Here is a 12,435-nt window from a genome sequence, read left to right as displayed (position 1 = left end):
TTTTAATTATTTTTCTATTATAATTAATTAATTATTTTTATGGTTATAAAAAAATTAAGAAATTAAAATTTAAAAAAAAAACGTAAGGTAAAAATATAATTCATTATTCTCATAAGAATCCTTAATTTTATATCTGATCATCCAACTACATTAATCTTCTTTGAAGCGATAAAATCAATAAAGATGTTTTTTTTAATATATATTTAATTAATTAATTAAGAAAAAATCCTCGCAGCCTTATATAAAAAATAACATTTTATCACAGTTTAATGATACTATCTGATGTTATATGATATTAAATAATAATATTTTTCGGTCGAATGGAAGTTTTGATCATTAACATCTATCTAATTTATATTTATAGTAGAGATGCTGTTTAAATCAATAAAGAATCGGGAAAGGAATGAAGCTTAATCTAATTTACATCGTATGACTTTCTGAAAACTTTAATCGATGATCACCTGATTTAAACTTAAATAATGATTTCTGGAAATCGAGTCGAATACTTAAATGCTCTTGTTGTTGAATTGTAATATTAAAGCTAATCTGTATAATTTATGTAGGGGCGAAATAAATTTATTATATTCTGCCATAATAAAGCCATAATAATTGTTAGTATTAATTATATTATAATGAAAGAAAGGCCATTTAGAACGGAGCCTCTCCCACTAACAAGGTTCTGGTACATCCTCTTTATCAACAATCCCTCTGAAGATTAATACGTTTATAAAAGAGCTGCTTAAAAGAGCCGATACCTTTCAATTAAATTCGTAATTAAAGTTGCGAGATCGCTTCAGAAGCATAGCTTTTAACCTCTTTAAGAATGGGGTAAAAAAAAAAAGTTTGTTGTCGACTCCTTCCAGTTTTTCTCATCATTAATTTGCAAAGAATTACGTGTCGTAAAATGATTTTATTGAGCGAATTTCACCGTTAATCAGCAAATTTTTGGTTTCTTAATTATTTTTCTTTATTATTTCGCTTTTAAAAAAATTGGGATTTCATCCATTTTCTTCTTTTGCATCTGCAATCATAATCCAGATAAATATAGTAATTAATTTTAATGAGTATGAAATGAACTTTGTCTCCGGTTACAATAAAACTAAGTAAATAATGATTTATAACTTGGAAAAATTTTCGAATGAGTTTATTTAAATTAGTATATTAAACTAATTAAAATAATTAATATAAAATTTAATTATTTTTATTAACATTATTACGTTAATTACAAGGATCACTATAGTAATTACAATATATAGTTTCCTAAGGGTAGAGCACTTTGTGAAGAAGAAATAGTTTTCTGATTGATTAATATGTCAAATGTGACAAGTGGAGCCACTAGAGACCTGTCTGATTGAGTGGCCCATACGGATACCTTTAGAAAATGGTCAGAAAACACTTTGTCTACACCTCTCTCTGGGACTCGATTCTCTTACATTTTTAAATAATCTAATGAAGAAACAAATGCTCCTAGTTAGAGCTTAATTCTTCACAAAGAAAGTCGAAATGGACCCAATTTAGAAATTAAATAGCTTTTTCCGTTTTACAGTTTGTATCCATTGGGATGAATTGTCTTTTCTCTCTTTCTAAATTAAATCGAATTGTTTACTTTTAATAGGAAAGAAAACATTTTCTCAATCAACATTTTATTTTTCTAAATTAAAATTGAAATTTTTTTACAAAAACATCTTACATAAAATATGAAGAAACTCCTCAATAAAGATTACAGAACATTATAAATAAGTATTAAAAACTTTAAATAATAAACATAATTTTTCTCATTACCTTATATGAACAATTTAGATTTTTTTTTTCTTTCTTTCTTTCTTTCTTAGAATATTGAGTTTATTCAATCGTTAATAGCGATAAAAATAAAAATTAAATGATAAATATTTAAAGTCAGCCCCGAATGCGAAATCTTAAAAGAAAGGGAAGAAACAGATTCAAACTTTACTTAATTAACTTTATTGTGGCAATCTAAGTATAATAGCAGAAATTTTCGGAGGGATTTTTAAATTACTTTCTGAATGAGAAGTTTAAATGAAGTGAGAGAAGAAATTAAAGGCGATATCTGATCTCTAGTCGATAGAACAAACGAAACGATAATGAACCCTTTAGACTGGAAACATACGAGTTGGAAACTCAAGATATTACATATTAGATTCGTAACCTTCTACAATTTGATCATTTAAAGAATATTTTCACGCTTTTTTAACTATAAAACTAATAAACAAATTCAAAACTATATTTTATGACTAATAATGAAATAACTTCCACTTCCTTGATTAAAAATGTATGTGTAAATATAATTAATTATATTCTAATTAATTGTATTTAATATTAAAAAGCAAAGTTAAACATTCTTTAAATATTATATAATATTAATTTAACAATTGATATTATATAATAATTATTTTTAACATATAACTAGCATATTGTAAGAAAGTATAAATATAAATTTAATACTATTTTTTATAATTATAAATTATATAATTTATGGCTTTTTACGTTATATATATTTTGTTTTTATTATTTCACAATAATAATTAATTTAATAAGTATTTAATTACATTAAAATTTAGAAATAAAATTAATTATTATTGAAACAACATCAAATACAAATGCGTTATTAGAAGTAGAGTAGTTTCATATTAAGGAAATTTGTTTTTAAAGTCGTTTCTTAAAATTAAAATCTTTAGTTCTTCCTCTATTGTTAACAGAATATTTAAATTCTCAACGACTTTCTATTTTAAAATGAAAATGAAAAGAAAAAGTTTGAATGGAAAGAATGGTCCAAAGGTTTATGTTTATTCGATTAATGATGATGATGTGACTCCTTTCTTTTCTCAGTTCTTTTATATGCAAGGAAACTTAATGTCTGTTTTTATGCGATTACATTAAACCAATGAATTTTATTATTAATATTTAAATCGCGTCATTTATTAGTTTAATAAAATATTTATTATAATTTTAAAGCTTCCTGCATCAATCTGGTTTATTTTCGTATATCTCGTCTATATTTTGAAGCTATTATTCTAGTCTATACGACTCCATAAAGGTCGAAGGTGTCGAAATTCCTCCAGTCTGTTGAAGCATACCAAATGTAGACATGTCACAAGTGACGAGAATGCGTGCAGGTTAACAGAGCGTAAGACATCAAGTGGGAATTCTTACAATCCCTATATTATATGGATATCGCTTCCTCTATCGAATATTTCGATCACACGATAACAGAATTCCAGGTAAATAATACTAGAAATTTTCTTCTTCTGTAAGAAAAGCAACTTGATCGATCCAGAAATATTTCAATTCGGTTCCAGTAATAACATCAACCAACTTATGGATCTATTTTTTATTTTATTTCTTTTTTTGAATTCGTATTGCACGTATGTCTGTTTTGTTTGTGTCTATTTTTATTTTTAGAAATCTTTCGAAGCGAGTTACTTATATTTGTGGAGAAATAACAGCAATCTTAAGATAAAAATGGCTTGAGTACGATCGAATTAAAACACAATAAATTTATTAAAAAAAAATAAAATTGTTAAAAATGATAAAAGTATAAAGCGATGCCTCTTTCGGTTACTTCTGTCATTGACCTGTGATCTAAGTTAGATTAATGTTTGTTCATGGAGAAAGTCATTAACTAGCCGACTTAGTGAAACTCGGATAATTGCTTCTCGTAGAGGTCTTTGGACATTGGTCAATCAATTCCCAAAGTGCTCAGTGTACTTCTAGCATCCTGGTTTTCTTACACCTACAGATATGTTATTCTTCCACTTGCTGAAATATCATCCGAATAATCTTTTATAAATGATATCTTTAAATCTCTATTACAGATGACAACTGGATGAACACCATAAATATCTTTTATCGCGATCATTTCTACTGACACGTCTCAATACATCTTCGGTTAAACACTTGAAAAATTAATCGTCATTGTTTCAGTGAAAAGCAACAAAGTACTAATGCGGAATATGAGCTTACTGTCTGATAGAACTGCTATCAGATTCGAGAAAGATTTAAAAATTTTATTTTTAAATTAGATAATTGATCGAATCTTATCTTTTCAGTTAAAGATAATTGAGATCTCTGGAGAGAGGATTTTTTTTTCCTTGCTTCTTTTCTTGTCGCCTTCGAACTCTTTCATGCGTGGTTATCTACGGAGTTTCACGGACCAACTGGTTGAACGACCATTTTATCGCCATTCTGTCTATGGCAGGTGATTCCTCCATCTTTGTTTCGCATCGTTGACAATGTCGATAGTAAATTGTGTTGAAAATAATCTTTGGTTTATTTTGACTGCAAGAATAACAAATAAATAATATTTACAGTTTCTACGCTCGTAAAATCTTCAGAAAACGGTTTGTGTTGGAATAATTATATATTTCTTTTTAAGATTAAATATATGGAGAATGATAAATTAACTACTAATGACAATAATCTAATTGTCTAACGTCTCATTAATAATTCATAAGTGAAAAGTATAGAAATTAAGTATTAAGAATTTTTCTTAGATACATATATCAAATTACACTCAATTAGAGATACTAAACTGAAAAGCGTACACGACTAGTAAACATCCGATAGATATTCTTAGATAGATTTCTAGAGCATCCTCCTTAATCTAGAGGGATTAATTTTTGTCCACCCGTGTCTCACTTTACGGGAAGCACGTACATTCTCCAGATTTATGTAAGACAGACCACATCTATAGCTTTGTTATCTACGTCCGTCACCATAGCTTTCTGTCAGTGAGTTTTTAGTCACATGGGAACTCGGCTGTCTCTGTTAATCTTCTCATTAGGAGGAGAAGCCACATCCCTTTGGGACACAAGTCTGCTTCACTAGATGATAATGTCTAGAGGATGTTTGACGTTTCTATATAAATGATATAAAATCAAAGTGATTAAATATACGAATGAAACGTTTTTAATCAAATTTTTTACATAAAAAGTCTAGTTAATTTTATTTTTTTTAATTATGATAAAGGAATAATATCAAATATTTCTTCCGAAGATATATTAAAATGTATATTTAGTCGAATTAATAGTCCTTCTATGCTTTTCTTGATATTATCGATTATCTTATAAGTGAAGCGCATGCTTCTCGAGTCAATTTGTTATTCATGAATAGGAAGACTGTTCTGTTAATAAAGTTCAGTTTATCCACTCGACAATTTTCGTTTAAGATGCACAATATCGCCCGAAGATGTTACAGATATGCAAAATAATTGTAAGAATCTGTTGCTATAAGGCTTTTTCAAAGTTTACCTAAACTTTAATTATTAAAATATTTTTATTATACCCATATTGAAATTATAAAATAACAAGAAGAAAAAAAGTTTGAAAACTTTCTATTAAACTATTGTCGAGAATTTAAACGATTCGAGTTAATTTAAATCTCTAGAGAATAGAGAAATTTTCGTTTCTATTTCATTGATTTTTCCGAATGTTAAAGCTTTTACATCTTTTGTGCAATGCAAAGTTATAACGACAGCAATATTTCTTTGTCAAATGATAGTAGACCTATTAGGAAATTCCAATGTTAATTGACCATTACTGAATACTTATGCGACTCAGAAGTTAAACAATAAAGGGAAGTGAAGCAATTAAAATGTTAATGCAGTTAATATTAGTTTAGTGAATAAAGATTAACTAATTTTCTACTAAGTTTTACAATATTATCAATATAAAAATCTAATTAATTTGTTTCATTTTTTCATATAAAGATACTTTAAACTCTGTTACAGAACGACAAAAAACTATTTCAAATTTTAATACTGCAATTAAAATTAAAACATAATTACAGTATAACTTATGTAAAAATGATTTATTAGATATTAATAATTAATCATTTATTATAACTAAATACATATGTAGTAAATTAAGTTACAATCAAATCGTAAAGGAAAATATGTAAATAATAGAGACCATAAATAGAGATTTTATTCATTTATTAATGTTAGACAGTAAGTAATATTTTATTATATTCTAAATGCGTAGAGTAATGCAAAGATGCTTTGCATACAAAATTATTTTAAAATACTTTTTTTTTGTTTTTTTACTAAAAGTATTACAAAGAACACGAACTAAATCACTAAACGTTTAAATAATTCATTTCTTTAAATATTAAAAAGTTATAATATTAATACTCAAATGATCACCTTATAAATAGAGCTAGCAAGCAATATAATAGAAGGAAGCGCAATCATTGCAAAAATTCTGACACTTCAGAGTCACAGATTTACGTAATAGTCCCTTATGTTTCTTATTGATGTCTTATTTCACTTCTCATAGCTTTCAAACAGGAGCCATTATTCTGGTTAGAGTCCAGCTGTCCAGAGACTTCTTCCATTTATGTCTCTGGTGGGAAGTAGACTCAGAATTACAACCACCTGCGACCATTCCACAAACAATCCCCCAACTGTATTTCCTCCACTTCTTCATCCTTATAATGAGAGCTGTTGATTCTTTTTTTGTAGAATTTAGGTTAGCCACATCTGTAGAAACCGAGATAAATAAGTCACAGCTCCAGAATTATTCAACTTCCCGAGGAATACCAGGCTTTCTATTGTATTACTCCAACTGTATGATAAATCGAAATGGCCGCAACCTTTTTCCTAAATGTAGAAATGGGAATTAAAATCGAATATACGAAATAAAAAAGAAATAATAAATTATTTATTAATATATTCAAGTACGTGCTTTAAACATAAACTGCTTATATTAGCCAAGAATATGAGTAAAAGGCACGAAACACTCTTTAGTCCGATCACGCTTTCCATTTGTCCAACAGCAGAAAATTTCTTTGATTCTTTCCGCAGAATACAACTTTCTTCTTGCGAGTCTTTCTTTTTAGTTTACTTGTGCATTTGGAAAAGTGCCAGCAATTTTTTGACGGGATTTAGAACATTACTAGTGCTTTCTCCGCAAAGTTCAAAGAAGAATAATCTCTGCTAACCAACAAAGCACATCAAATTACAATTGGACTCCAATTCAATGTCTGAATGATAGACAGTATAATCGATAAGAATCCGCAAAGATTATGATGGTTCGCTAGGTTTGCAACTTGCTATGACGCTCTTCTCTTTCTGCAATTCTTAAACTTCATTTCCTGGAAATAACAATTGCCCTTTAAGATATCCTAAGTTATTCCTCTGCACAAAAAATACTTCAAATAAAACTTACAACGCTTTCTGATAAAAATGAGATAAAAGAAAAATTCTCTTCTCCTTCCTTTTTTTCCCCTTTTAGAATTTTGAAGAGATAACTTATGCCATGAACTTTGTTTATCGATGGCATTTTAAATTAAAATACTACATTTATTAATACAAAATTTTTTATAACGTCATTAGTATATAATAAATTAAATATTTAAATTTTATTTTGAATATTTTCTACGTTTCTAAATTATTTAGTTTATTTAAAAATCAAATTTAAATATTTAACGTGGCATTTAATTAAAATAGAAGATCGAATCGGGTGTTAAGATTTTTATTTTTATTATTTATATATCATTTTAAATATATTTATATTCGCTTAAAATTATAAAAAAAGGACGAATATTTGTAGAGAAAGCGAGTCTTGAAAAAAACCGCAGTCCATTGATAGATAAATATTGTACGATGTTTTAGGTAAAGCTGTTTACCAACCGAAGTGTAGTCTATGCTTTTGGAGAATATCCTTTTCAGACGATGCGCCATAGTTTAAAAAGAAAATCTTATCCTTCTCGAAAAGACTGCTATCTAATAAAAAGCGATTGTATACAATGTGTGCCCAACTATTGTATGTATATTTATATATATGCACGCGTACGTATAAAAAAAAAGAGTAATAATAAACTAACAGATTGAGAAAAGAAAGTTTTGTTATTTGAATAAGATGTAAACAGATTGATTGGTTGATTTGAATAAACAGAATAGAACAAACGAATGGATTTGTGAGTTTGCACAAAAGGAATGATAGCGAAATTGTCCGTAAAGTAAATACTGATTTGAAAGTTATTGGTGTAGGACATGAAAGGAAGGATGGCTTTTCTAAATATAAAGATGTCAATGTATGACGTTGCAATATAGTTGTAAGAATTAAAATCAATACCTAAGGAAATATTAGAAGCCAAAGAAAGAATTTTTTAAAATACGTAAAGTTTAAATTATATTCTAGTTGATTTTAACGAATGGTTAAAGTTTCTAAAATGATCTTACGAATTAAATGTTATCTAAACATTACGCTGCTTCACTGACAAGTTATTATTTAATCCATCAGAATTACCTCCTCGTATCTTTATCGTTTACTCTTGAACCGTTTCAGTCAGTTTAGAGTTTATCGCAAATTTTAGTAGTTTGTTATCTAACGTCTTTTCCTGCGCTCCCTCACTTCCTCTGATATTACACGATTTACCTTATAATATTATTCCTATGTTTCATATTTCTTATTTTTTGACATATTCACATTATCCAATATGAAATTTATCTCTGGAAATTCATTCACTTTTTTCTCTCGATTATATCAGAAATTTTTTTATTTATAAACTTTTATACATTATTAAAGTTCACATTTAAAAACTTTATTTAATTTATTCAATAATGTTTTTATCATTAGAATAATTTTATCGTAATTAAACCCAGGACGTGGTATGCATTTAAATTAACTCAAAGTCTTAACTAGCATTTTTATTTATATTCTAACTTTAAAAATACTTTTCTTTCATTATTCTAATAGCTTTATTAAGTTAAATACGGCTACTCTCAGCGTTATTAATTCTAAATAAACACTTTAAAACTGTATTAGACTAATTCCTCGTTGTGTAACATCCATCAAACAAAATAAAATATATTTATTTAATCTTAAAATATATATATATATTTTAATTTAAAAAAGAGAATTTTATAAATGATATGAAGAAAGAATTGTTTGTTTGAATCTAATGTTTTATTTATTTATTTGAGATTCTAGTGGAAGAGAATAAATCACTCTAACAAAGAGTGGCCTTTTGAAGAATCCGGTCCATTGGAAGTAGAGAAAGTAGGAGACGTCGTAATTGGTAAAAAGACGAAACGGGACAGTCTGTTATTCGAGAACAGTATATTGTAGTAACCAATAAATGTCTCGAGTTGTTACTTCTCGATGCTCTTGAAACAAAGTGAAATTCATTGATCCAATGTAAAAACATGGACTGTGTCAAAAAGTATGTAATTTTCAGTCGCCCCCCCAAAAAAACCAGAGTAGAGGAGGAAAAAATGCTTAGTTTATAAATAAATTGCAAGCTTCTTAAATTTTAAATAAAGCAAATTTCTTCCCAACTTCATTAATTAAAACTGAATCTCTTGTTTTCTTTTATTAACACTTTCGAGTTTATAAATAGTTTAGTTATTCTTGCAAATAGAANATTCAAATTTAAAATCAAAATTTTTGTCTAAATTGTCATTTTACTCTTATTTCTTAAGTGGCTCTAATAATTTGGCTAGATACTATATAGTATTTAATTAGAAATTCTTATTCGGCATTCATCAGCAAGATCATGTTTAATTTTAGTTCTAGCGAAATAAAATAGCTGAACACTGAAGTTCTTAAATTCTAAATGCCAATATATGCGGTACATAAATAAGTAAAGTTTTAATCATGCGATTAATTATGCCATCAATTCATTCCTCGATCACAATTTCAGAAATTTGGACTAATAGAAATGGATAAGTTACCAGCTCTTATTATTGAACGAATAAGATTTCTCGGGTGTTTAAGAATTATTATAATATCAATACCTGAAATATTCAGTAATTTTTTAAACAAAAAGAATTGATGATAATATTTAAAGAAAATTGATATAACAGATATAAAATTCTTTTATGACTATCTTCAATCGATAGAGCAATATAAGCGATAAACAACAGCAAAGTTGCTGTATCTATAAAACCAGATCCGACTGTTATTCATGACAAGTGAAGTGGCAAATCTTGGCAGAATATCTGAAAAGTCTGGGTCAATTTTACAACAGACGGATTTTCATGCCAAATATTTCTCTTCCTCAACACGTGAGATTCAAAGTTGATATGCGAACTTGAGACAAAAATATACAATTTCAAAAATGTATATTCTAGAATGACATCTTGATATAAGGTAATATACTAGAAGGGGGGAAACAGTGGAACTTGAAGCAAGTGATGGAAAATAATCTAGATTATTCACTGGAGAGAATCGAAAATTTTTTTTGTAAAATTAATGAATGTTATTTATTCCCTCAATGTTTATTAATAATAATTATCTCGCGTGTTTTCTGCAATTTTCACCAAAGAAATGTTTTCATTTTTTTTCTTTCTTTGGAAATATTTCAATTATTTATTTAACTACAATTTTAAATGTTTTTTGCCTTTTAATTAATGTACTGTACAAGTACACCTGCGAGTACATTTTTTAAATTATAAATAGGTAGACCTGTATTACTTTTAAATAATTTTATTTGGACAGATATTTGAAATTTATTATTTAAATATTTTATTTATTATACTGTATTGCATTATAATATATAATAAACCTTAAAAATAAAATTCTAAGTCCAATGTTTAAGTTAAAAGCTACAAAATAAAAAAGTAATGAAAATGTCGTTTTTGAGTGAACAAGATTTTTTCTTTAAATATTTTATAAATGTTTTCGTTTAAATTTTTAGTTTTTATATGTTTTCTTTTAGAGAAATATTTTTAAATTTTTACATTAAAATTTAATAAATTTTCTTTATTTTGTAAGTAATCTGGGACAATCATTTTCTCGAGTATGTCTACAATGTAAGAACAATATATTCTAATCTCAATCTCTAAAATTTCCTAATATTGCTACAGAGAATTACTACGATTACGTGAAGCTTAGTAAATTTCCATGGAGAAAATCGAAATTAATGACATCGGATCTATACGGTGACGACGTTATTGGGCTTTGGAGAGAATATGGAATAACCACAATTGGACATCTCGTTTCCAGGATGTCTCTAGAAGAGAATTCTTGTTCATCCTCTTACGGGTTTCCTTGTAGAAAGTGAGAAAAAGAACGATTGATTGTGAGATTATCAGTCGGTGCTAATTGCTGTCGACGGAGCCATTTACGGAATACAGAGCAATTTTGTTCTTATCTCTTGTTGTTACACAATTCCGCTCAATTGGTTTTTGTTTCCTGTCCAAAAAGGAACAGAGAATGTCCCATAAAGAAAAATCGAATCTGAGAACTTTTGATAATCTTCAGATAACTTTATAAAGTTTATCAGATGTTTTATTAGATTTTTTAAGAGTTAGACCATAAGACGGCTATCACTTTTGACGGGAAAAAAAACAATTATTTTTACGTTAACAGATTTAAATAAATAAAATAAAATTCTCGAGTTTATTTAATGCGCTCGTAAATTCGTTAAATAGTAAACAAAAAAATGAACATTTTAACAATAAAATAATATTTATTATTTAAATAATAATCGTTAGATAAATTTATTTTAAATAAATTAATTTTTCTACTTTTCTTAAATTATTATGATTAATTTTTTATGAACCGAACAGGAAGACGTTATTGATGTTAAAACTTCAAACAAACAGACCACCTCAATCAAATTAGTCTCTAAAGTAATGAAGAGTGAAAACCCAAGAGAAATGAAAAACAAAAGGAAAAAAAATGATTTTTCTTTTTTATCAGTAATCATAGCAACATGATAAATGAGAAAAATCGCTAAGTAAAGGAACGCCTTCGGAAGGAAACTTTCTCTGATCTCTTTATTATTATTTTTGCTTGGCAGTTACAATGACCATAACTAAAAGATAACATAGTTCTCGTGAACTCCGACCTCAAATGGAAGAACACAGAGATTTGGGGAGTTAATGGAGCATTCTCATAAACCTCATCTGTCACATCTATGGTCTGTGATTTTCTGATATTATTTCCGTTTTCATTTTTTTCAGGACGTCTTATTACTTTTATTATTTGTAAAATTCTCCTTCTGTTCGATTTATTTTACAATAAATATAAATATATTATTAATTTTAAGTTATTATTTTAATTTTCTATAAGTTAAATCGTATTGTAATGTAATTACTGGCACGCATAAATTCATCAAATTTATGAACATATTTAAAATTATGAAATTGCTTTAATGATTAAGCTTATCGTACGTATTTTATTTTAAAATTAAATCAGTTAAATCCTTTGTAAAATATATTATAACGTTATAATACCAGGTTAAGAAGTGAACGTTAAGAATAAGATCCACGTTTTATGAGGATGAAGNCGTGGATTATTCCCAAAAAATTATATGTATTTTGGAAATGTTGAGTCGAATTAGTCTAGAATAGATTAATTTTATGGAAGAATCCTTTCAAACAGCTGTAGTCCGTAAACTGCATATGTGCCGGGCTGTGATTGGCTGGACTCATAGAAAATGGATTCATAAAAACCAGAATGTATCTAC

Source organism: Centruroides sculpturatus, unplaced genomic scaffold (assembly GCF_000671375.1).
Source record: "Centruroides sculpturatus isolate CEXI.00-Female unplaced genomic scaffold, Cexi_2.0 scaffold275, whole genome shotgun sequence".
In the NCBI taxonomy this organism is placed as follows: Eukaryota; Metazoa; Arthropoda; class Arachnida; order Scorpiones; family Buthidae; genus Centruroides; species Centruroides sculpturatus.
Note: the sequence above shows the minus strand (reverse complement) of the source record.